Source organism: Leptonychotes weddellii, chromosome 2, assembly GCF_054177405.1.
Source record: "Leptonychotes weddellii isolate Sample4059 chromosome 2, ASM5417740v2, whole genome shotgun sequence".
NCBI classification, from domain to species: domain Eukaryota; kingdom Metazoa; phylum Chordata; class Mammalia; order Carnivora; family Phocidae; genus Leptonychotes; species Leptonychotes weddellii.
In genome coordinates, this window is record NC_138370.1 from 60,650,003 (window position 1) to 60,657,473 (window position 7,471).

The following is a 7,471-nucleotide window of genomic DNA, read 5'->3' on the forward strand; positions in this document are numbered from 1 at the left end:
TTTCACACACACACACACACACACACACACACACCAATCTTATTCACTTAGCAATTCTTTTGAAAACCCTGTTTTTTCTTCAGGAGAGAGGTTATATCAAATTGAAAGACCTCACAGAGAGAACAGGTCTTTGCTTTTTTTTATTCAAACAAAAATATACGTATTGTGACAACACATTAATACAAAAATGCACCAAGTCACAAATGAAAGTCACTGGAGGTCCACCTCCCAGAAATAACTAATCATTAACTTGAATCATATGCTCCATGAATTTTCCACTGTCCAGAAAAACAATTGTTTTTCTTCATTTTTTTTTTTAGATTTTATTTATTTGAGAGAGAGAGTGAGTGAGAGAGAGTGAGCATGAGCGGGGGGAGGAGCAGAGGGAGAGGGAGAAGCAGACTCTCCCCTGAGCAGGGAGTCTGAGGCGGGGCTCGATCCCAGGACCCTGAGATCATGACCTGAGCCAAAGGCAGATACTTAACTGACTGAGCCACCCAGGATGAGCCCCGATTATTCTTAATATTATAATTTTAGGCAAAGTTTTCTTTACTTCTGTTGAAAAATAAAAGTTTGTCTACGAAAATGTCTATTACACAATATTTCAACCTCAGCCAAGACACATTCATATCCTAAGCAAACAGGTATTTCTTGCTTAATGGGTTATTTGCACCCTACTGAAAACCTCTGAAGGTCATCCCCTCTTCTTTAGCTATACTCCCTGGCTTGGTGACTCACTCATTCTAATGGACTTAAATACAATCCATTTACCACCGATTCTCAAATGTCTATCTCCAGCCCAGACCTCTTTTCTGAACTCCAGACTCATATCTCCAAATGCCTATTGAACATCTCTACCTGGATGGCTAATGGACATTGCAAACTCAACATGTCTGAAACTGAGCTAATCTTTCCCCATCTACAAAATCAACTCTACAGAGTCCTCTTTATCTCATTTGATAGTAATTCCATTCTTCTGATTGCTCAGGTCAAAACTCCTGGAGTCATCCTTGACTCCTATCTCTTTCTCACAACCCACATGTAATCCACAACAAAATCCTCTTGGCTCTACCTTTAAAAATGTAAGAATCCAACAGCTTCCTTCAACCTTCAACACCCACTCACTCACCCCACCCACCCACCACACACACACTATTCCTAATACCTTTAGCAAGAATAAATGTAAATTGGATCATGTCATTCTTTAGACAAACCTACAAAGATTCTCTGTTTTATTAAAATAAAATATAAAACCTTCACAGTGGTCTACAAGCCCAGCATTATATGTCTCGCCATTACCCTTCTGACCCTCTCTCCTCTCTTTCTCTTACTCTAGTCCACCTACTCTGGCTACTTTGCTCCTCCTCAAAAGCAAGTAGCTTCCACCCAGGACCTTGGCTCTAGCTATGCAGAATGCCTGGAATGTTCTTCTCCTCCTGAGTGATTCCTTTATTGCTCTCAAGACTGTTCAAATTTGACCTTTCCAAGTATGTCTACCCTGCCTACCCCACTTTTTATAATAATTGACACCATCTCCTCAAACTGAGAACTCTTGATCTCTCCTGCATGTTTTATTTCTTTTTTCCATAGCACATTTCATCTTCCATCTCATTAGGTAACTTACTAGTGATTAGGTTTATTGTCATCTCCTGCTAAACTAGAAGCTCCACAAAAATAGGTATATTTGTTTTGCTCATTGGTGCATCCTTCACAGCTGGAAGCAGTATCTGGGCCATACTAGCTATTTTATCTTTGTTGAAGGAAGGTAACTATACCTGGGAATTTAATGCTAAACCCAAGTACAGTGTAAAAATATTTTTCATTATTCATGATTTACTGAAAATGTTACAAAGAATTTGGCCTTATGCTATGACATAGATGTTCATGAATTTTTTGCCTTTGTAATAACATTTATTTAAAAAATCTTCTCCATCTATCCTGTCATTCATCTGCGCTGTCACATTTGTTTTGTCATAGAGCTGCACAAGGGTTTCATCCCACATACAACTTCAGTGGTCAACTTTGAAAGACAGAGCTGAACTAGACTGTATCATAAGGCTTAAAGTTCTTGTATTTGCCAAGGAACCTCACAACTTTTTATATATCCTCACTTAAAATTCATCTGATTTCTCTTCAGCCTGTGTACTAAGACAGCTATAACAAATTACCACAAATGTGGTGGCTTAAAAGCCAGGAATTTATTATCTCATAGTTCTCTAGAAGTTTTAAGTTAGAGTGCTGTGAGGACCACACTCCCATCGAAGGCTCCAGGGGAGAATCCTTCATTGCTTCCTCCAGCTTCTGGTGACTCCTGGAGTCCCTTGGCTTGTGGCTGTGTCACTCCAATCTCTGCCTCTGTCTTCACGTGGCCTTCCTCTGTGTGTGTATCTGTGTCTACCTCTTCTTCTCTTTTCTCTATAAATACAGCAAATACTGGATTTAGAGTCTACCCTAAATCCGAAATGATTTCATCTTGAGATCCTTAACAAATCACATCTACACAGACTCTATTTCCAAAATAAGATCCACTGGGGTTCCAGGTCGACATGAATTTGGGGGGAAACTATCCCACTGTAGTGTATAAAATCCACATGGTAAAATTTTAAAAATCACTTACATTATTCATCATGATTTGTGCCTCTTGAATGTTCAATTTTTAAATTTTGCCATCTTTGAGTTGTGTTTTTGTTTTGCTTTGCTTTGCTTTCTTTTTGTAAGATACACTAAGCACACAACTTACAAGTCCTCAAAGGTATGGAAATAATGACAAATAAATATTTTTGTTCTAAGTAGTTGAGAGCAAATGCATTTATCTCAAATGTTCTATTGCACAGAAAGATAAGGGATTAGAGTCAAGAAAACAGGGGAAAAAAAACACATAAAATTGCAGTTAGAATGTTTGTATAATTGGACCCTGTCCAGGTTACCTTGACCCATGTACTACATGGCAACTTCCTGGCCCTACAAGTTAAGCATTAGTGGAGTCCTTCCCCCTACCTTGACCAATAACAGGAACATTTTCAATACTGTGAAGAAAACCACAGAGGTGTATAAACAGAGGATGTTTCACTGATGGTGTGGCTGCCGCTGAGTGACAAACAGAAACCTCCCACAGACTGAGCCAATAGCAGACCATGGCAGAAAAAGGGAGTAAGAAACTCACCAGCAGATTCTCAAAAGCCTTTCATTTTCAGAAGGTTGAGCACTCCAGCTAGGGATGGGCTTTTTAAATACCCGAATAATTAGAATAGATCCATTGTACATTTCATATGTTTGTTAATGATGATGTCACAGATACGTAACATTTTCTTGTGTATACTACTCCTATATAAATTATAAAGCAGTTGCTTCCTATAGTTGAAGATCTAGGAATGAACATTTCATTCAATCAATATATGAAAACATACATCAGAAGAATTCTGTTTGGATAGCAAGTTCAATGTCTTATTAGATACACTCAGGTAACAAGAAATAGAATAAAGAAATACATAATATGCTCTTCACTGTTGTTTTGATCCAAGAAGTTTGGCTTCTAGTACATCTGCTAGAAAAGCATAAAATAAATATAGCTTAAGCAAATTGTTGAGTTATTTAAAAGGAACATCTAGAAGTCAGCATGTCTATATGTTGCCTTACCCACACTTTTCATAACCACTCAAATAATTGAGAGCTGAGATGACCCTGAACCCTATCTCTTCTTCTGCAGCTAATTATTTTAGTGCTTTAAATTGATTAATCTGAGTCTAAAGCATTACAAGGTTTTCTTCTCAAATTGACAGTGTTTTTCTTCTAAAATATATTTGAATTACTGGGTTTTAATAGAAAATTATAGAAAATGAGACAGCAGTAAGCACAGTAAAGTTATTTAGTTAGTCCTTCCAGAAAAGTTGCCAATTTAGAGAAAGAATCCCTTCAACGAGTAACCACAGGACTATGTTTTCACGTATAGAACAATAAAATAATCCATTACTTAAAAAAGAAGCAGGGAAATCAGAAATTAATGCTCTTGTTTCCAGAAGAATTCCAACAAAACTACAGAAATAATGATAGAAGGAGAATATCATCACTGTGGAAACACTGTTAGCAATGATTAATTCAGACAAGATTTGTTGATTTGTGTTAAAACTCACTGCATGAAAATCTGGTAACAAGACATTCTAATCTCAACGAATCACTCCCAGGATTACTTATTAATTACAAAAGGGAACAAGTACATTTATAAAGGACAAATCTGACAGACAGCACCTTAACCAAGAGATCAACCATGCTGTCCATAATAGGAGAAACTGAGATTGCATGCTTCTTGATGTGATGCTTTGTGAAGAACACACATCACTTTGTTGTTCTCCAGTGACCTTAAATATTTGACTTGAACCTGATAATGAAGAAGAAACTATACAACCAGGAGTTGAGAGGCTTTCTGCAAAACATCTGACATCAATTCTTCAAAAATAGCAGTGTAGGGGCGCCTGGGTGGCTCAGTCGTTAAGCGTCTGCCTTGGGCTCAGGTCATGATCCCAGAGTCCTGGGATCGAGCCCCGCTTCGGGCTCCCTGCTCAGCGGGAAGCCTGCTTCTCCCTCTCCCGCTCCCCCTGCTTGTGTTCCTCCTCTCGCTGTATCTCTCTCTGTCAAATAAATAAAATCTTAAAAAAAAAAAAAAAATAGCAGTGTAACAAGAAGACCAAATAAATTAATGGCTAGGAAACTGTTCTGGAGTACAGACAACTAAATAGATATGACAAATGAATGCAACCCATGGTCCTTGATAAGATTCTGGATCGGGGAAGAGGCGCCTGGGTGGCTCGGTCATTAAGCGACTGCCTTCGGCTCAGGTCATGATCCTGGAGTCCCGGGATCGAGTCCCGCATCGGGCTCCCTGCTCGGCGGGGAGTCTGCTTCTCCCTCTGATCCTTCCCCTCTCATGCTGTCTCTCATTCTCTCTCTCACAAATAAATAAAATCTTAAAAACAAACAAAAAAAGACTCTGGATCGGGGAACCAAAACATTATAAATTGCCTTACTGGAGGCGTGAAAATATTATAAATTAAATATCTTCTGTTTGGGGAAGACATGAGGAATTCTGAGAATGGAATGTATAATGAGTAATGGTGCTGTATCGGAGTAAAGCTTCCTGAGTGAAAATTTTTTTATTTTTTTTTAAGATTTTATTTATTTATTTGAGAGAGAGAGAATGAGAGACAGAGAGCATGAGAGGGAGGAGGGTCAGAGGGAGAAGCAGACTCCCCGCCGAGCAGGGAGCCCGATGCGGGACTCGATCCCGGGACTCCAGGATCATGACCTGAGCCGAAGGCAGTCGCTTAACCACCTGAGCCACCCAGGCGCCCCTGAGTGAAATTTTTATATTGTATTTCTGCAGGAAGTTGTCCTTTTTTTTTTAAGAGATAAGAGGATGGTGCATTTAGAAGTGAAGATAAAACAAATGTGGGAAAATGTTAATAATTAGAAAATTATAGTAAATAGTATTTAGGTATTCATCGCACAGTTCTTGCAACTTTACTGTAAGTTTGTGCTTTTATTTTTTATTCTTTTAAAGATTTCTTTATTTATTTAAGAGAGAGAGAGAGAGGAGGAGAAGGGACAGAGGGAGAGTGAGAAAGAATCCAAGCAGACTCACCCTGGAGCGAGGAGCCCTACAGGCGGCTTGACATGGGGCTCCATCTCTTAAGCTTGAGAACACCAGCTGAGCAGAAACTAAGAGTGGGACGCTTAACCAACTGAGCCACCCACCACCCCAGTTTGCACTTTTAAAAATAAAAGTTTGGAAAAAACTTACACTAATTTTCTTATGTTAATGGGTGTCATGAGAAAACTACAAGGCTGGGACAAACTTTCTATTCATTCACAAATATTTACTGACTGCCTCCTACCTGCCAGACATTTTTCCAGAGTTAATAGATCAGCAAACCAAACAGGCAAAGAACCCTGCTTTTGTGGAGCTTCTATTCTCTTACCTCATGTCTGAGCTTACTCCTCTGTTATATGGGTGAGGGTGGGGATGGCAATAGGGTTAGACTTGGTGATGTCTACTGTAAGGTCCCTTTCTACACCAATGCTGTCACTTTAGATGCATGAATTTATTTGTGTTGAATACATGTGATATGGTGGCTAATTTTTTTCACTTAGTGTTTTAGAAAAAGGTTATAGTGCATTGAATACAAAAGCACTCACCGACAAAGCTTACACACAGGGTATAACAAAAACTAGCAGTATCACTTCTGCTTTTTGTATTATTACAAACCAAAGCAAGATATCATCAAAGTATTTATTGAAAACACGCTAAGTTGTAGGTTCACTTTAGTTTTTCTTTCCAAAATTATTAAGAAAAAAATACCTATTTCCAATAAAAGAAGTATTCTTTACCTTCTCTTCCTTTGCAGATCCCGTAAACTTTTTCAAATCTGTCTAAATATAAACAGAAAAAAACGCATCACTATTAATGGTTATGCATTATCCTAAACAAAATGTGATTTTGTTTTAATTCAAAGCTAAATTTAAAAGTAGTAGCCAAAGATGACTTTTTAAAATACCTTTAGATACATGCCAGTTCAATAGGATCAACATTTTTATGAAAAACACATGAATTTTTTTGAAAAATAGAGTAAGTAGGAAATATTTGAAAAATACACATTTGTGTGTCTATATAATTGATACTGGGCCAGAAAATACTTCTCTAGACACTGCATAAAATTCTTAATGTGTTTTATGTTCTGGATTCAAATTCGGGGTCAGATGAGAGGTTTTTTTTCCCCCTCCTCTCCATTCTCCTTTATTTCACCTTTTGCATTTATCAGTAATGATGAGTGACTTTTCTGCAGTTGACGCTACTTTTGCTATGACAATTCGGAACTCTTTAGATCCTTACTGCTTTTGGTTTGCCATTTAATGACCCACCTTTGTGTGTGTGTATGTTGTGGGGTGGTGTCGAAAGGGATCTGAAAATCTATCTTTTACCAAATGCACTCACTATGCAAATCAGCTGCAAGCCCAAAAAGTAGGAGGAAGGAACATGGGGGTGTCTGTACTTTTAATGAGATCTTTCAGAGAGTTAAGGAAGTTCAGGTGAGGAATAAAAAATAAGGGATACTGTGGAAAGGATACTCGGCTTCTATGTCAATTAAACAGGGAAGAACGGGGCAAAGGAGTGGGAGATTTTCTCGCTAGACAGAGAGGATGGAATTTAAGTTTACTAAAAGTTGCTAATAGAGTGGGGGAGACCATGAAGTAATTGTAAGCTGAAGAGAGAAGCAGCAAAAAAGCAGCAGTGAAAAGTTCATCTTAAAGTGGAGGAGAGATGAGGATCAGCACACTGATGATGAGTGCAAGCAGGGGTAAATACTTTCATCATTTTTAAATGTCCCAGAAGAGAGGGACGAGTTTGAGCAAATACAAAAAAAGAAGATGCTTTCTTTTCTTTTCTTCTTTATTAAGTAAAAGATAGGCAAAAAAAAAA